Here is a 17601-nt window from a genome sequence, read left to right as displayed (position 1 = left end):
CTTCAAGAAGCCAGGCGATCCTAAAGAAATGAGAAGTAAGCTTGCCTAAGAGTTCAGGCTGTGATGAAGCAAAGGTGGACATACTGGCTTTCAAACTCGTTAGAATTGTTTCACCTCTGGTTTCCCTATGGAAACCCTATGTTCAAACCCAGGACTTTCTCACGGTGAGGCAACAGTTCTAACTGTTATTTATATAATTTATTGGACATTTTTGTAACAAAATATAAATAAATAGCAGTCATCTTATACAACACCATCATCCTTTCAAGCCTATAATTTTATCAGGAATCAGTATGGTGGATAGATCTTCACCCATTCTTGAGCTTTCATTACATTAGTATTCAGTATAAAAAATGCAGGATGTATAAATGTTACAAATTACAACCAATGTGCAGTATCACTGAGGATCAATGGCGTTTTTGCACTTGTTTTGCAGAGGAGCATGCAGCAAACTCATATGTGTAACCATTCAGTAAACATTTATGTAGAAGACACACGCACAAAACTTTAGCGCCATTTAGTGCTCAGGTTTTTCTTGCACTGTTGTTCATCGACGTTGTCTGGGCTTCTTCTTCTTTTTAGTTTAATAGCGGTTGGTAAACCAGCTTAGTGGTGCATTACCGCCACCTGCTGCACTGGAGTGTGGCTCCTCCAATAAATGCCCACACCTTTTCCGGCTTTTAGGCCAATCAGCGACGCGCCCTGCGTGAACACGGGGTTTGAAATATGCAGAGACTCGGCTAAGCTAGACGAGAAAGAGAGTTCATCTGATTTTGTAAGTTTTACTCGGGTGTTTTTGTGACATTTTTTGTAGTTTGATGGGAGGCACAGTGATAAATTACTTTTTTTTTTTATTTGAAATGTTTCACTTGTGACAGTCACTTAGGTTTTAACCGAATGCTAGACGCTAACGTTGCTAAACAGCTAGTGGTAAAGCTAACTCTGCTTAAAAGAATTAGATTTATTTAACCTTACGTTAACCAGCGTTACTGTTTGTAACATAATCCACCACCCGGGCTTGAATCCAAGTTAACTTGCATTTTGAACCTTTTCCATTCTCTATCATCTAAATGATTGACCATTTTTTGTGCCTGCTAAACTCAAGGTTCTGCACTACTTCCTGTCACACACACAAGACCCATGTCAGCGGCTATGGCGAATGATACCAGTTTTGGCTGGCTTCGGCAAGCGCGTACGCTAAATTGGATACGATACAGAGAAGATTAGCATGGCCCCTGCGCAAGGATGACACGCGAATAATACCGCGTGGATGACGACGTGGAATATGGACACAAATCCCAGTAAGATGACTGTGCCGATTATCTAGTGGTTGGGTTGCTGGGTCCCCAGTTCGATTGTGTGCTGCACAAAACAAACACTGCATGTTAAAGTGGAAGCGGTGCTGGGTGTGGGAGTGATGAGTTGCACTAATCAGCTGGGGTGTCGAGTTGACTGCTTCAGTCTGATCCAACCTGAGGACACGCAATGTGCACAGGGGCCATCTGACCCAACCCTGCTCCTCTATACACATGTGTTGTATGCTTCTTTCAAGTTAAAACGCACACACACATAGAAACAGCTGGCCACATAGCAAAAAGCTTACAGCTCTCTGCAGGTTGTCCCAGGCATCCTGGAGCACTTATTGCCATTGTGTGAATTCTGTCTCTTCATGTAATGACTCGTTTTGAGGTCAGACCTCAGTCCTGCTTTAATAATTCCACATTTGACTGTCTGTGTTTATTTTCCCATGTGCTGGATAATGAAATCTATGGGTTTTGTATGGAGCCACAGTCATGCAGCATTTGGCATGCACTGTAAACCCTGACAGAAGACTGTAGGGCTAGGTGATGAGACTTCATGCAGTACTACATTAAATATACTCTTTAATTTACAAATGTCATTGTTTATTAGCAGGTGTGATCACCCTAGAAAGCATTATGTAAACTTGATATCTATTTTACATAATGCTGATGATGCCATACTCTAAAAAAGTCACATTTTCAGAACAAAATCATGGTTTAATAAAGTCCGTATTAATGTCACCTGTCATATTAACTCAATTTTTTTAAATTTTTTTTATTTATTTATTTTTTTGGACAAGGCAACAGATGCTGTGGTGTAGATGTCATGGAAGGTCCTCTTCCCCCTCTCCAAGGCAGAACTTCGAGCTCCATGACCTGATGACCAGAGCTCCTTCATTCTTTAAGGTCTGTGTCTGAATGTCATCTGTTTGCTGAGCTATTGGAATGATTTTCTCTTGTTTCCAAAGGGCATGCTGTCATTTTAGTCAACTGCGTAGTTTCTTTAAATCAGTCATGTTTTATGAGAAACATGGCATCTGGTATAACATTTTAAAAAAGTATTAGCCCTGTACTCTGATTGGTTTGTCATAGATTATGTTTACCTGTTTTTTTTGGCTTTATTTGCTTTTACAAATTTCTTTCATCATACGTGTCCTATGGTCAGCTGAGCTTTTTTAGTGATGCCAGTTAATACAGCTGTTCACCATGAAATGAACCAGGTAAACTCACTTTTTATTTTTTCTCACGTGGGGTTGTGACAGTGATGAGTTGCACTATTAGTCAGGCTGGTGATTGCAGTGGCACAGCCAGCCTGTCCTGACAAGCTGTGGTGACACCTCAAGGTGCACAGGGGCCATCTGAGTCATTTCCCCACCTGACAGGAAAAAAAATAGTGGCTGGCTCCTTAAGGTGTTTTCTCACTTGATTTTCTTTCTCCTTTTTTGTTTTGTTTGTTTGTTTGTTTCCTTATTTTCCCAGTCTTAAAATTGGACAGCTTATGCTTACATGGGATGACCCAAATATATTCTGCCAGCAAAAGTAGGTGGAGGAAGAAGGACCCCAAAACTGGTGAGCACAAACGGCATAAATCATACATCTTTTATAGATGTGAAATTTACAGTGGATTATCATATTTTAAAAACGTGCATGTGTTGTTATTTAACAAATGTAATCAAAAAGACAAATGGTGATTCAGTCTTGCTGCAATAAAAGTGTGTACAGTTGTGGTCACACATTTACAGAATGGGGTTGTTTTTGGCCATTTTTCAGAGAATATGAGCACCGTCACCCCTTTAAGTTTCTCTTCATATGAGCACCTATTGGAAGAAAGCTGTCCTGATTCCTGCCATAATGTCATCATGTGTTGTGTTATATGTAGTGCCGACGTAGGACAGTTTTCCAATCTCATTGTACTATGTTTGACTGTGCAATGACAAAGCGTTATCTTATCATTGGTTCTACTATTAAGGTTTTCTGTCCTTTCTCCTTTCCTCGTCTCTGCAGGCAGCTTAATATCAGAACACTGTCAGCCCTACAGCAGCAGACACTGCAGTCACTGGTACAGCTCTTTGTGGACCTTCACTAGTTGTGCACATCACCAGTCACTGAGCTGCTGCAGAATGACCTACATTGACCCGATGTTACCCAATGCTGGAAAACAATTTCCAGTAGTGAATTCTCGAAGGATCCAAACCTCTTCCTTCTTATTTGATGATTGAAACATCAGCTTGCAGCCTCGTGCACAGGTGAAATATTATTATTATTATTATTATTATTATTATTATTATTATTATTATTATCATCATCATTTTTTTAAAAATGTATCTCATGACTGATGAACAGGAAAACTTAAGTAGTTCTCTACTTGTTGTCTTGCTATTGTCTCATCTGTTAGGCTTTGCCAATACGTTGCTCTACAGAGGCCAGTTTTTACTTACTAAAGTGTTTTTCTTTCTGTTAGCGAGGAATCGGACAAGATTTTGCATCAGAAGAAATATCCAAAGTGGTGGGGAGCATCATGACCAGCCTTGGAAGATCTGTGTTATTGGCTTAAATTGAACATTTTCCTTCACTCTTACCACAGCAACAACCATCCAGGCAAATACTGTAATAAAATGGCACAAACTTGTATCATATTTCTCGCAGTTCTGATTTTGGGGTCATAACATCCAGCTCTCAAATAGCTGAATTAAAGCAGCAGAGGGTTCATTAATCACTTTTGCTGAAAGTGTTTTGCAGAAGTGACAGCAACTGGACTCCTAAGAACGATTACAGTTTCAGTGAATGCCTTGCATCATCAGAGGCTTCAGCTCATTTTAAATATCTGCTTGTTCTATTGTTTTGTCATCGAGCAGGGTTAGAAGCTTGTTTGCCTGGCACTATGATGTGTATGTATTATTGTAGGGTCTACCTTACAATATAAAGTGGCTTGAGGTGACTGTTGTGATTTGGTGCCAGATAAATAACTTTGAATTGAATTAATCTGTATTCAGATATTTATGTACCCAGAAAACAGAGAAAGTAACTGTATAGTTGTAACATTGAAGATTCTCTGCAACATCTGTGCAGGAAGCAAACTTGAGATGGTTGGTGTTAAACTCAACAATATCCTGCTGTTCACCCGGTTAGCTGTAACTATACTGATAATGAAATCACTGGTGTATTTTTACACCTTTAGATACTGATTTACACTGGCTCTGCAGGTTTGGTGTATCTGTAGAGTATCAGTGGTTTACACATGGATTTCTTTTGAATAAACCATAATTCATATGTAATGTAGGTATTTGGCACCAGTACAGATCATCAACCAGATATGAATAGATTATAGAGAACTGGCTTCTTTATTTACACAGAATTGAAAGGGGGGGGGGGGTAAAGATGGGACCACATTCAGGTTGGCTCAATCTTCACTTTAAGAAAAAGGGGGGAAAAATGAATATAAATATATAAAAAAAGATGTGCTCCTGGTATTAAATTACAAATGTGTACATCCTCTCAGTATCACATTCCTATCTGTTGTTTTTGTTTGGTTTTCAGTCAATACAGAAATATGAAATGACAACATGACCTAAATAAACTAAATTCAGACATGTGACAAGTTGCTGTTCTCCATGGTTTCCCATCTCTGCTGTATAGTAGAATTTTAACCACCAGGTGGCAGTTGAATATCAGTGATCACCTCCAGTCTGTTGCCTATAATGAGGTAACACATTTTACTGGACTAATTAGTGCCTCAAAACTGCACACACTGATAACTCCTGCGGCATCGTTTTTCATCCGTATCCTGTGGTGCACACGCCATGTAGGATTCTGTGGAAATGAACTTCACAATCGCTCTCGCACAAACGTGTTTTAACATTGTTTTAATGTAAATGTGTAAGACTGCCATTACCTCAACTGTATTGCTACACTTTAAACACTTCTAGCTTTTAAAGTAAAAAGTTTAACAATTTAAAGTGCAAAACAGATGAATTCAAATGTTTTGGGGGATACATATGTAATCAAATATATTTTGAACATACTGACCTGGTATTTGCTCAGTTTGAACACGAATGATTTTAAGTGTTTGGATGTCGCACTACATGTCATCCATTCATTTTTTAAAAAATAAATAAATAAATATTGTAACTTTGAAGCTATTGAAATGATTGGCTCAACCTTCCACTATGCTACAGTCACATTAAGAAAAACAGTGGTCAGGATTACTGAAAAAGAAAATGTATCAATTTGTGATTGAATGGGTTTAAACTGGCAGTTACATGGAATTTAATAAATCTGTTGCTGTCTGCATACACAGAATTTCACATCGGCTACTTACAAATTCCCACCACTCAAATTCCTCTTTGTGACATGGTTGCTGAAGGGCAGTGATTTAACTGCAATATTACACAGGTACTCTGCAACTTGTTTTCAGAATACAACCAGCTGGCATCCTCTATTCTATTCTACTCCTCTATTGCAAAGAGATTGCAGATTGATTGATTGCAAAATCTGTATCCATAAATTAGATGGCAATTATTTGTAAACCTTCACCAATCGGAGAGTGACTGAGTCAGCCCAAGTCAGGCTGTGATTGTTTGGAAGCAGATTGCCTCCGACACGGTGATCTGTGTAATTGTCATGTATTTAAATGTGCAAGCATGGAATTCCTTGTAACTGGTCACTAATTCCAATCATTGGAATCTCCTTGCAGCCACCTCCTTCCTAGTTGCAAGGAAGTTGTCTTATATTTGCTGTAGTGTGACTGAGCCATTAGTTATGATGCCTTGAGGCCCAGGCTGCTGAGAGATCTCCTTTGATGTACTGAGCTCTTCTCCTTCACACCCGTCTTTTTCATTCCTGCTCACTCTTCATCCCTCTCTTCTTCCTCATCTACTAAGTGGATGTGGTAAATGGCTGCTATCCCTGACCCTGGCTCTGCAAGAAGTTTCTTCCTGTTAAAGTGACCATTTTTCTCCCCACTTTCACCTCATATAGGCTCATTGAATGGCTTGGGTCTGTAGAGTACAATATATAAAGTACCTTTAGATGACTATTCAGGGGAATCAGCAGTACATAAACTGAATAAGATTAAACTGGATTTTTATCATTTTAAGCAAATCAGACTAATGGGTCAGTTTATAACCCTTCTATGCCACCCACTGAGAAATCTCAAAGGACAGATATTTAGGTTGCTTTAGCCTGACAGTTGCTTTGCAAACAACGTCCACCCCAGCACCTTTCCATGCTATGCATGACTTGATTGATATCATGAATGTTGTCAAGGTCTGTTTTGTATGAGGTACGGAATTTTTACTACTCTCACTGCCAGTGAGTTTCTGTGCATGAACAGGGAGCTCTCAGAACAGAGCTGGCAAATATAAACCACTGCAGCTGAGGAACAGACAATCTGTGTTCTTACTGACAGATTTATTGTTGAGATTCACATTGCCTGTTTCACTGCATATGTATATTTAAAAATCAAAAAAAAGAATCAGTGCTTTCACACATTCCCACGGGGGTTTAAAATATAATTTTTTCCTCCTGCTATCTTGCATCACCTTTCCCTGTGACTCAGAGCGGTGATTGACAGCAGCGAGGGGAGCGATCATAGATGGCTGAATGACTAGTCTGTGGTACCAGAGGCAGGGCTTCTTTTGCTTTTAACTGTACCCACAGGGGAGTTGAGGAACATCCAGCTTCTCACAGATGTTTCCAGAGTTTTGGTTAGAGGGAGAAGTCCAAGACTTCAGAGGGAGAGGGGTACAACTCTTAAGAGATAAACAGGTTTGTGTAGCCTGAGGAGGCCATCCTGTGAGTGCGGAGGTCCGGAGGGAACTAACTCTGTCACAGTCCTCAGAGGACATTTTTACAGGATGCTTTGTAGATGTGAGATAAAAGGAAGGGATTATATTGTAAGTTGAAATCATTTTTTGCTAATGATGCCATAATCTTTTGTTCAGGCACTGATAATCTCAGATCCCAGGCTTCAGTGTGCACATAAATATGTACACATTGTTGTCACATGCTACACCAACACATGTTTATTAGTAGGAGGTAGTTTTTCCTTCCCCCTCACTGAGTCACGGTGCACTCATACTCCTTGATAATGAAAAGCCAATTAACATTTCTTGTCTGAAGTGGTTGAATGCACGAAAATGTTTGTTTAGTGCCTTAAAAGATCGTACCAATGCAGGAAGAACATTTTGTGTAATGGCTGCATTGCAGATTTTCTCATTTTTCTCATTTAAACATTTTTGGCTCATGTAGACAGCACCATAGCAACAGCAGGTTGTTAACTACCAGCCAAAAGAGACGTTTAACCCCAATGCTAACATGCTAACTGAAAAATCTTGCTTTATGAGACAGAGCTCAGGTTTTGATGTCTGAACAGGAACTATGTACAACAGGCAAACATTTACCTGAATCACAGGAGAAACTACAATAAAGCTAGCATATTCACAATTTTTCACACTGCAGTCAAAAACAAAAGAAAAACTGCCACATCATCGTGGGCGTGATTTAAAATGCTCATATTGAAATGTTTCCCTGAAAAAGTCCACCACATGCCAAGAGTTCATTGAAGTGTACGGCACAAAAGGCAGACTGAAGAAGACAAAAAACAAGCTGCTGTTACTGCAAAGCTCAACGAAATCTGAAGCTTTCTGATTTAATTAAGTTCATTTGTAGCGTTCCTCAACCGCAGACACTCAAACTGAACGTTGATATTTTTGTACATATACTTAATAGCATAATTATAAGAACACATATTTGTCTGTTAAATTTAAGGGTAAAGCTTTTCACAGTGATTTCAATCAGGGTCACCACAGTGGGTAGCTTTGCATATTCAGTTTGGCAGATTTTTATCCTCACATGCCGTTATGATGGGATTTGTGTCTGCATCTTTGGAAACTACACTATAGAGTCACCTGCAAATATTACTTGATTTGAATTTGAATAATTCTGGTAACATTCAAATAAAAAAAAATAATCCAGTGGTTTAAGGATAAATTACTATTGTGAAATAAAAGAAGTCAGTGTGCATCTTATTGCAGTTCTTCATCTAATGCTAACCTCAAATTTATCAATGCCCTCTCCATGAAGAAGAAATTAAACAATGTATTTGTTCTTGTCTCATTTTAACTGAGTGTGTGCATCTTCATTTTCAGTAATGCTACCTTCTCTCCACTGTTTCACCTTGAGTATCAATTATAAAGAGGACCTTAAAGAACACCTCCAAAATGATGCCAGCAGCTTGCAACAGGAGCAACAGTTTCAATATGTGAAACTAAACCAAAGCATAAAGCCAAGACAAAGCTGCAGTGGCTTCAGGATAAGTCTGACTGTGTGGGACCCATGTAACCTCTGGGGAGAGACCTGAATACAGTGGGGCAAAAAAGTATTTAGTCAGCCACCGATTGTGCAAGTTCCCCCACTTAAAATGATGACAGAGGTCAGTAAATTGCACCAGAGGTACACTTCAACTGTGAGAGACAGAATGTGAAAAAAAAAATCCATGAATCCACATGGTAGGATTTGTAAAGAATTTATTCGTAAATCAGGGTGGAAAATAAGTATTTGGTCAATAACAGAAATACAACTCAATACTTTGTAACATAACCTTTGTTGGCAATAACAGAGGTCAAACGTTTACTATAGGTCTTTACCAGGTTTGCACACACAGTAGCTGGTATTTTGGCCCATTCCTCCATGCAGATCTTCTCGAGAGCAGTGATGTTTTGGGGCTGTCGCCGAGAAACACGGACTTTCAACTCCCGCCACAGATTTTCTATGGGGTTGAGGTCTGGAGACTGGCTAGGCCACTACAGGACTTTCCTTTGTTGCCCGGGCGGTGTGTTTTGGATCATTGTCATGTTGGAAGACCCAGCCTCGTTTCATCTTCAAAGTTCTCACTGATGGAAGGAGGTTTTGGCTCGAAATCTCACGATACATGGCCCCATTCATTCTGTCCTTAACACGGATCAGTCGTCCTGTCCCCTTGGCAGAAAAACAGCCCCATAGCATGATGTTTCCACCCCCATGCTTCACAGTAGGTATGGTGTTCTTGGGATGCAACTCAGTATTCTTCTTCCTCCAAACACGACGACTTGAGTTTATACCAAAAAGTTCTACTTTGGTTTCATCTGACCACATGACATTCTCCCAATCCTCTGCTGTATCATCCATGTGCTCTCTGGCAAACTTCAGACGGGCCTGGACATGCACTGGCTTCAGCAGCAGAACACGTCTGGCACTGCGGGATTTGATTCCCTGCCGTTGTAGTGTGTTACTGATGGTGACCTTTGTTACTTTGGTCCCAGCTCTCTGCAGGTCATTCACCAGGTCCCCCCGTGTGGTTCTGGGATCTTTGCTCACCGTTCTCATGATCATTTTGACCCCACGGGATGAGATCTTGCATGGAGCCCCAGATCGAGGGAGATTATCAGTGGTCTTGTATGTCTTCCATTTTCTGATGATTGCTCCCACAGTTGATTTTTTCACACCAAGCTGCTTGCCTATTGTAGATTCACTCTTCCCAGTCTGGTGCAGGTCTACAATACTTTTCCTGGTGTCCTTCGAAAGCTCTTTGGTCTTGGCCATGGCGGAGTTTGGAGTCTGACTGTTTGAGGCTGCGGACAGGTGTCTTTTATACAGATGATGAGTTCAAACAGGTGCCATTCATACAGGTAACGAGTGGGGGACAGAAAAGCTTCTTACAGAAGATGTTACAGGTCTGTGAGAGCCAGAGATTTTCCTTGTTTGAGGTGACCAAATACTTATTTTCCACCCTAATTTACGAATAAATTCTTTACAAATCCTACCATGTGGATTCATGGATTTTTTTTTCACATTCTGTCTCTCACAGTTGAAGTGTACCTCTGGTGCAAATTACTGACCTCTGTCATCATTTTAAGTGGGGGAACTTGGGCAAGTACTTTCACATCAAATGTATGGGCAAGTACAACTGTGCCTGATATGTTTACCCGAGGCACAGCTTTGGCTATGAGCACAGAAGCCCCACCCACCTGCTGTTCTTCCGTTTGTGAGGAGAAGCCAATCAAAGGAAAGTTGGCTGATAGAGAGGGGGAAGGGAGATAAAACAGCTTATTAGGATAAATTTCCACTGACATCAGAAAAGAGCAGCTAATAAGAACATCAAATATCTGTTATTTAAAACAAACAAACAGACATATCAACAACAACATGCTTTCATTATTGCCATTAAGGATTGTATCAACACAATTAAATTGTTCCGATATATTTTACAGTGGTTTTAATGACACCTGCCTGGAAAATTCAGGGGTTTTTTGGTCCAAAATCAAATTTCAATTTGTGCTTCATTGATTCATGTCTACACAGGTTTGAGGAGCTCTTTCTCACTATGGTAAATGGACTGGACTGCTTCTTACATAGCACTTTTCTACTGTACTTGAGCACTCAAGGTACTTAGAATAGAATAGAATAGAATAGAATAGAATAGAATTCAACTTTATTGTCATTGCACATGCACAGGTACAGGGCAACGAAATGCAGTTTGCATCCATCCAGAAGTGCTTTAGTGATATAGATATATTACAATATATATTAGCAATAATATAGATATGTGAGTATATTACAGAAATGGGTCTATTATGGTATGTTATAATGTACACGGTATGAAGTATGTTGTGAATATTCTATAACTATAAGTATGTACAGGCTGTAGTGAGTACAAGCTATGTACAGGATATGAACAGGATATAAATATGAAAAACTATACAGAATATGAAATAAATAACTTTACAGAATCTGGGATATACAGCTATACAGAAATGGGAACTATGCAAGTTGTAAACAGTTGTAGGATTAAAGATTATCGAATGTACAGAATGATTATTTACACAGAGCTATACAGTAGTGCAGTTAAGATAAGTGAGGGTGTAGATAGTTCTACAGAGGCTATATAAAGTGCTAGTGGTTGTGAGTGGTGGTTCAGTCCATGTTATTATTGTGTTTGAGGGTACAGTTGTCCATTGTGGGTGTGTGTATGTTCAGTCCATGAGTTTAACGTGGGTCAGATGTCAGGAGGCAGAGTTCAGGAGTCTGACAGCTGTGGGGAAGTAGCTGTTCCGGTACCTGGTGGTCTTAGTCCGGAGGCTCCTGTGGCGCCTCCCAGAGGGCAGGAGGGTGAAGAGTCCATGTGATGGGTGACTGGGGTCTTTGATGATTTTCCCAGCCCTTTTCAGACACCGCTTCCTGTAGATGTCTTTTATGGCAGGAAGTGGTGCTCCGGCGATGCGCTGGGCAGTTTTCACGACCCTCTGCAACGCCTTCTGGTCCGAGGCAGAGCAGTTCCCGTACCAGACTGTTATACAGTTGGTCAGGATGCTCTCGATGGTGCAGCAATAGAAGTTCACCAGGATGTCTGAGGACAGGTGGTTCTTCCTCAGAGTCCTCAAGAAGAAGAGGCGCTGGTGAGCCTTCTTGACCAGCTTGGAGCAGTTGGTCGTCCAGGTGAGATCCTCGGAGATGTGGACTCCCAGGAACTTGAAGCTGCTCACACGCTCCACAGCCGTCCCCTTAATGTGGATGGGTGGATGTGGGTCAGCATTCCTCCTGTAGTCCACGATGAGCTCCTTGGTCTTCTCGGTGTTAAGCAGCAGGTTGTTTCTGTCGCACCACTCAGCCAGACGATCCACCTCCTCCCTGTAGGCGGCCTCATCGTTGTCACTGATGAGGCCAATCACCGTGGTGTCATCTGCAAACTTAATGATGGTGTTGGAACCATCAGCAGGTCTGCAGTCGTGGGTGAAGAGGGAGTAGAGGAAAGGGCTCATCACACAGCCTTGTGGTACACCGGTGTTCATTGTGATGGTAGATGAGCAGCGGTTATCCAGCCGGACATGTTGGGGGCGGTTGGTCAGGAAGTCCAGTAACCATTTGCAGATGAGGGAACTGATACCCAGGTCTGTCAGTTTCCTGATGAGTTGTGAGGGGTGGATTGTATTGAATGCTGAACTGAAGTCTATAAACAGCATTCTGGCGTAGGTGTTGTTGTTGTCCAGGTGTGAGAGGACAGAGTGCATTGCGATGGAGACTGCATCCTCTGTGCTCCTGTTCCGGCGGTATGCGAATTGGTGGGGGTCCAGGGTGGGGGGGAGACAGGATTTGAAGTGTGCTAGGACCAGTCGCTCTAAGCACTTAGTGATGATGGGGGTGAGTGCTACTGGGCGGTAATCATTGAGGCAAGATTAATATGACATGTCTCATTCAGCAAAGCACTTTTTTTTCAATGTCTCAGTGCTTTCTATCTAACACACCCACTCTGATAAAAGCATTGGGAGCAACTCAAGTTTCAGGATTTTGCCCAAGGATGCAGACACTTTGGGATGCAGACCTGAGGAGCCAGGGATGAAACCACCATGCGTCTGATTAGTAGATGACCTGCTCTACCCCCTGAACCACAGCCACCCTGCTATGGTAAAATGAATAGGGATTTTTCAGCTGGAGCCTTCACAGAGACCCTGTAAGTGACAGTAAAGTAGCCGTTGAAGAGTTGTGTAATCTAAAATACTTGTTAATTAAGAGTTCATTACACTGCTGTTTGCATCAACAGCATGTTTGCGTTATCAGTTATTCAAAGGTGGAGATTTTCCATTAAAGCCTGAACACACCAGCAGGCCCCCCACCCCTCTGTATCACACTTGTTCAGTGTATTTGATAACAGTTTCAAAATTCAATTTGCAGCCAATCCATTTTTAAGCTATGCTGCTGCCTCGTGTAACGCTGCGGCTTCTGATAAGGTGGTTTTTCAGATACCTGGAAGGTTCTTAGTAAAGTGTATATCCTCGAGCATTTCTCCATATACATGGAAATATCTAAATAATACAGACAGCAACAGATTGAAATGCTAATGTGGTTGCATGTTTTCCTGTGTGCTTTATTTGTATCTGCTCAGCAACAATGACACGCAAAAAAAGAATGCAGCACATGTACTTAATTGGAAACTTCTTTTTGTACTCACAGAAACGTGTGACATGTGCAGATGAGTCATTGCTTTGCATTTTTTCTTTATCTTCCCACATTGGTAGTTTATTCTTTTCGGTAATTGAAAAACAGAGCGGGATATTATTTTGGGACCCACATGTACAGGGCAAGACCACAGGCTGGATACTTTTTTATCTGAATATGAAGCATCAAAAGCCTAAGTGGAAAGTGGTAAAAAAAATGTTAATAATAATTAGGAACAGCTAACGCCTTCAGCTCAAGTTCTGCTGGTTTAATAAAAGCAGCATGCAGCAGATTTGTATTAAGCACCGTGCCGGTGTAGCTGCTCTAAAAACCACAAGGGAGCACACAAATGAATAGCGTGTTTGTTTATACCACCTCAGGAAAATGCAACTAAAATAGGCTGATATTTAGCAGGCTGTGTTCTGCCATGATTCCTGCTCACAGACACGCCATTTATTTTCATAAAGCTTATGCCTTTTGGCAAACTAAAACCATGAGAGCATGCTCTGAGATCATAAAGAGGCTTTCAGAAACACTGCAGCATGTCGCTGCCTGGGAACCGTGTCGTGTCGGTTGTAGTTTTATGGCGAGATCTGCTAAAAGAAAGCTTGTGCACACATGACTTTCTGTGAATCACGTGCCGTGGTGAAGGCAGACAGGTGATGGGGGAGTTTGGAGGAGTTACATGTTTGCTGCCAGAAAAGGATTTCTTCTTCTTTTTTTAAACAAATGTGTTCCAGCATAGATGCACTGAAAAATGTGTAGTGTAAACAGAGTATGGAGGCAAATTTATACACACTCAAAGTGAACAGGTAGATTAAAACAGCAGGGCGGACATGGAGAAGACACACGGCTGAGATTTCTTACAGGTATAAGGATGTCTGTTTATAAACTGACTAGTCCATAGCTCAGCAGAGAGGATGATGAGACAAAGGAGTTTAGAAATCTGTAAAATCTACACCTATCAAATGCAGGTAGCGGTTTGTTGAGATGGCCAGCTCCAGATAAGTTTTTATCTTATCTGTTTTTAGGCCAGAGATGTGAAGCAGTAACAGCAAGTGGGCAGTTGAGGGAGCCTGGGAAACTCGAGTATTCCCAGGAAATTCTGAATTTGAGAGCAGCCAAATTGAAAGGAACTGACTGAAAGTATCTTAAATGGCACAAGAGGTGGGAATCGACCCAGAAGTGAAGAAATACTGGGACACAGTATTTTCTAGCACTCAATGCTTTCTGTACCTCTTAATGAGATTTCGAAGCTAATCTGGTTCACACTCAAGCAAACTGGTCCAGTTCTCTCAGGTTTAATGGTTGTCTTTTTGTATTGTTTTTTAATAGATGTTCCAGTGAACTAAGATCAGGAGTTTTCAAATCCTGCCTTGACTGCTTTTATATGCACAGCTGGAGCAAGGCGTAGTTATTAATTGTTTCTGGTACAACTGTTCACGGTGCAGCAGCAGCAGCTCCGACTGCTAACTTGTCGGTTAATTTGACACATTTTGCCGCAGTTATTTATCTATTTTTATTTTGCTTTCTAAACTTTTCAGCTGCACGAGCGTGCAGTGAAAGGACAGCGCCCCGTTGTGTTAAGAGATTTGATTGGGCAATCCAGTGCTAGTTGTGAAAATGAACCAATGGGCTGCTGTCAGTGCTTGTAGGGCCGGTGGGGCCTGCTTGTGAGCAATTTCAAACTGAATTTCTATCATGACCGTGGCTGACCTTCAGTACCTTTACGGCCCACCAGGGGGCCCTGTCCGACACTTAGTGAGTCAGTGATCTACAGTATTAAAACACGCATTACCTGCATCCTTTTGTCCCTAACAGCACTGATGAACCCTATGATTTTGTGTGGCTGACTGCAGTTCTTTGCAGTGTTTTGGTTCCCGTCACATTTTTGACTCCCTAAAAGCACTTGCACTTTTGTTTTTTCACTATTTATGTTATATTTGTTTCTATTTATTCAACTTCTGTTTTGTTTTGTTTTGTTTTGTTTTTTTTTAAATCAGTTTCCCTTTTGTTTTGTGTGTTTTTGCAGCATTTCTCTCTTTGCTGGTGTTTTGCATTTGACCTCTCGGGGTTACTGTAGCGAACACTCATGTGGCATGGTGAAAAAGAAAAGAAAGTTTAACCTTGAATTTAGTGGAACTTCTTGGCAGCGTTAACCTCCATCTGGCGTTTCATGCAGCTGCTCGTGAGTCTTGCACAATAATGAAAAGCGTTTTTGGAGCATTCCTCTGTTTCACATGGTTTCATTGATCAATATTACTGGGAGAGTCTTGAATGACCAGCACTTGTCAGGTGATGTCCCAGCATCTCAACTGGGTTAAGATCAGGACCTAGAAAAGTAGGAGCACAATGATTTTCTTTATGCTGTCCTTTCAGTAACACTATTCTCAATTTTTCCTATGGTGGCTACAAGAACAAAGATTTAGGCAGTTTGAGGAGATTTCTGTAGGTGTGTTGCTGTTGGATTCATCAACTCTTTTATTGATTTCCAAAGAGCCACAAATTGCATTTGTAACCTTTACTAGCTTCGAGACCTAGCTCACTGTGGCTTGTCTTTCTTGAGCAGAGCTGACTTTGTCAGTAACCTGACTTTGTAGGATTTTATTTATAGACACATCTCTACAAACCAGCGAACAAACCAGAGAATAAATAATATATAAGAGTAGCTTAAACAGCAGTCATTAGAGTAAAGGTTTTTTACATCCTGTGAGTGTTTACTAAGTGTGTTTAAAGGAACAATAAGGAACAGAGCTCAGACCTTTATGTGTCACTCCAGACTTCCTTGATAAACTTTATTGTGTCTGGCACAGATTAGAGGGAATCTTTGTCAGATGCACAAAGAAACCCTACAAATTAACTGAGTTTCCGTCATAGAGGTGCTTTGTTTTTTTCTTTTAAAAGCATTTTTCCCCTTCTGTGAGCAAATCTGATGCGCTTTACCAGAAATGCTGAAGTTTTGTTTCATTTGTATAAAAGACATTTTCCCAGAAGCATTGTGACTTGTCACCAAGCATTGTAGTAAACTTCTTTTGCACTGTTCACTTTCAAAGTTGGGTGTTACTGATTGACTTTGATTCAGAACGCAGCTCATGATGCTGCACAGCTTGATCTTGGAGTTCAGTTTGTATCTATTTCAAATTTTCTTTGCAGTCCTCTACCATTCAGACTACCCCTGATTCAGTCTGGGGTGAGATTGCTTTACTCCAAGTAAAGTAGTGAAGATCCTCCAGTAACCTACAGGAAATGACCTAACAATGTTAGGTAACAGGAACATAAGGAGATGGAGATGCCCTTATGCTCTTTATCTTGACCACACTTGCCAAGTGTTTTTTTCTATTCTGATTCCCTTGCTCATGTTCAGCGTAGCACACACAACAAGCTGCTTTCACTATTTATCTAAAGGCGATAGAATTTCTCTTGTTTTACAGCATCAATGGTTTACTCTGCATGATTGAAAATAAAGGGTTTTTTAAATTCAGCTCATTTGTAGGAAGAACAATGGATTGTTGCGGTGAGGTAAAGATGGCAACAGTTTTTGGTTATACCTGTATCTATCACAGAAATCCACATAAGGAGGAGAAGCAGTCAGTGAAACCGCTCAGCGACGTCGCTGGAGATTTGAATGTTGTATAGATGTAAGCTTCAGTCAGATCCGGGCTGACATTAACCTTCCCGGCTGTCCCCTTTCCCGCTGTCCGTGATGGATGACCTCTCCTTCACACACAACGCACGGATTTCTCACAGCTCATGCCCATTAAGAGCATATCCTTATAACAGGATTAAGGGGCCAGTAATGGAAACTCAGGGTCCCGTAATCTCCTCCTTGATACGTTTTGCTCTGATCAATCTTTGTTTGGGTGCCTGGGAGGTAGTTGAGAAATGTCATTGGCTGCAGTTTGAGAGGTGAGGGCATGTGAAAGCGTGTGGTTGTGGATATTCAGTGTCACATGTCAGATTCATTTGTCTAACTTGTTGGGCGTGGATTCATATTGTGCTCTGGCTTGGGGTGTCGAGAGGAGTCATTAGTTATTATCTGTGAAGGGTGTTGCATCCATGATTTATTCGGTGCCGCAGCAGAGATTGTGCAGGTGCATTATGCCATCATTATAGCTTCAAGCGTGACCCAAATTTCCTCTGCCCCTCTCGCTTTGCCCTCCTCTCCTCCTTCTTGTGCCCCCACCCTCCTTCAGTGGTGCCTTCTGAATCCAGATGGGGAGCAGACTGTGACTGCAGCTTGTTATGAGCCGCGCTGTGAGACCAGACCAGGCGGAGGGAAGGCAAGACAGAACAAGAGAGGAGTAACTGGGAGAAAAGCAAGTGGATCTGC

General features: G+C 41.2%; 1 long non-coding RNA gene, 2 other non-coding genes and 1 pseudogene across 3 annotated transcripts; all 4 read left to right on the top strand.

The window, feature by feature from the left end:
- The first annotated feature begins 655 nt into the window (after nt 1–655).
- LOC113026750 (uncharacterized) lies at nt 656–3937 on the top strand. The gene is made up of 6 exons (XR_003272950.2): nt 656–775; nt 1106–1301; nt 2102–2207; nt 2781–2870; nt 3306–3547; nt 3763–3937. It is a non-coding gene; the product is annotated as an uncharacterized LOC113026750 (long non-coding RNA).
- LOC113028101 (U6 spliceosomal RNA) lies at nt 1175–1272 on the top strand (annotated as a pseudogene).
- Nucleotides 1408–1512, top strand: LOC113028120 (small nucleolar RNA SNORD67). The gene has a single exon (XR_003273198.1). It is a non-coding gene; the product is annotated as a small nucleolar RNA SNORD67 (small nucleolar RNA).
- On the top strand, nt 2556–2669 carry LOC113028122 (small nucleolar RNA SNORD67). Its single transcript, XR_003273199.1, has one exon. It is a non-coding gene; the product is annotated as a small nucleolar RNA SNORD67 (small nucleolar RNA).
- Nucleotides 3938–17601: the final 13664 nt, after the last annotated feature.

The sequence above is a fragment of the Astatotilapia calliptera genome, chromosome 1 (genome assembly GCF_964374335.1).
Source record: "Astatotilapia calliptera chromosome 1, fAstCal68.1, whole genome shotgun sequence".
Classification (NCBI taxonomy): Eukaryota; Metazoa; Chordata; class Actinopteri; order Cichliformes; family Cichlidae; genus Astatotilapia; species Astatotilapia calliptera.
Note: the sequence above shows the minus strand (reverse complement) of the source record. Positions and strands in the feature narration are given on the sequence as shown.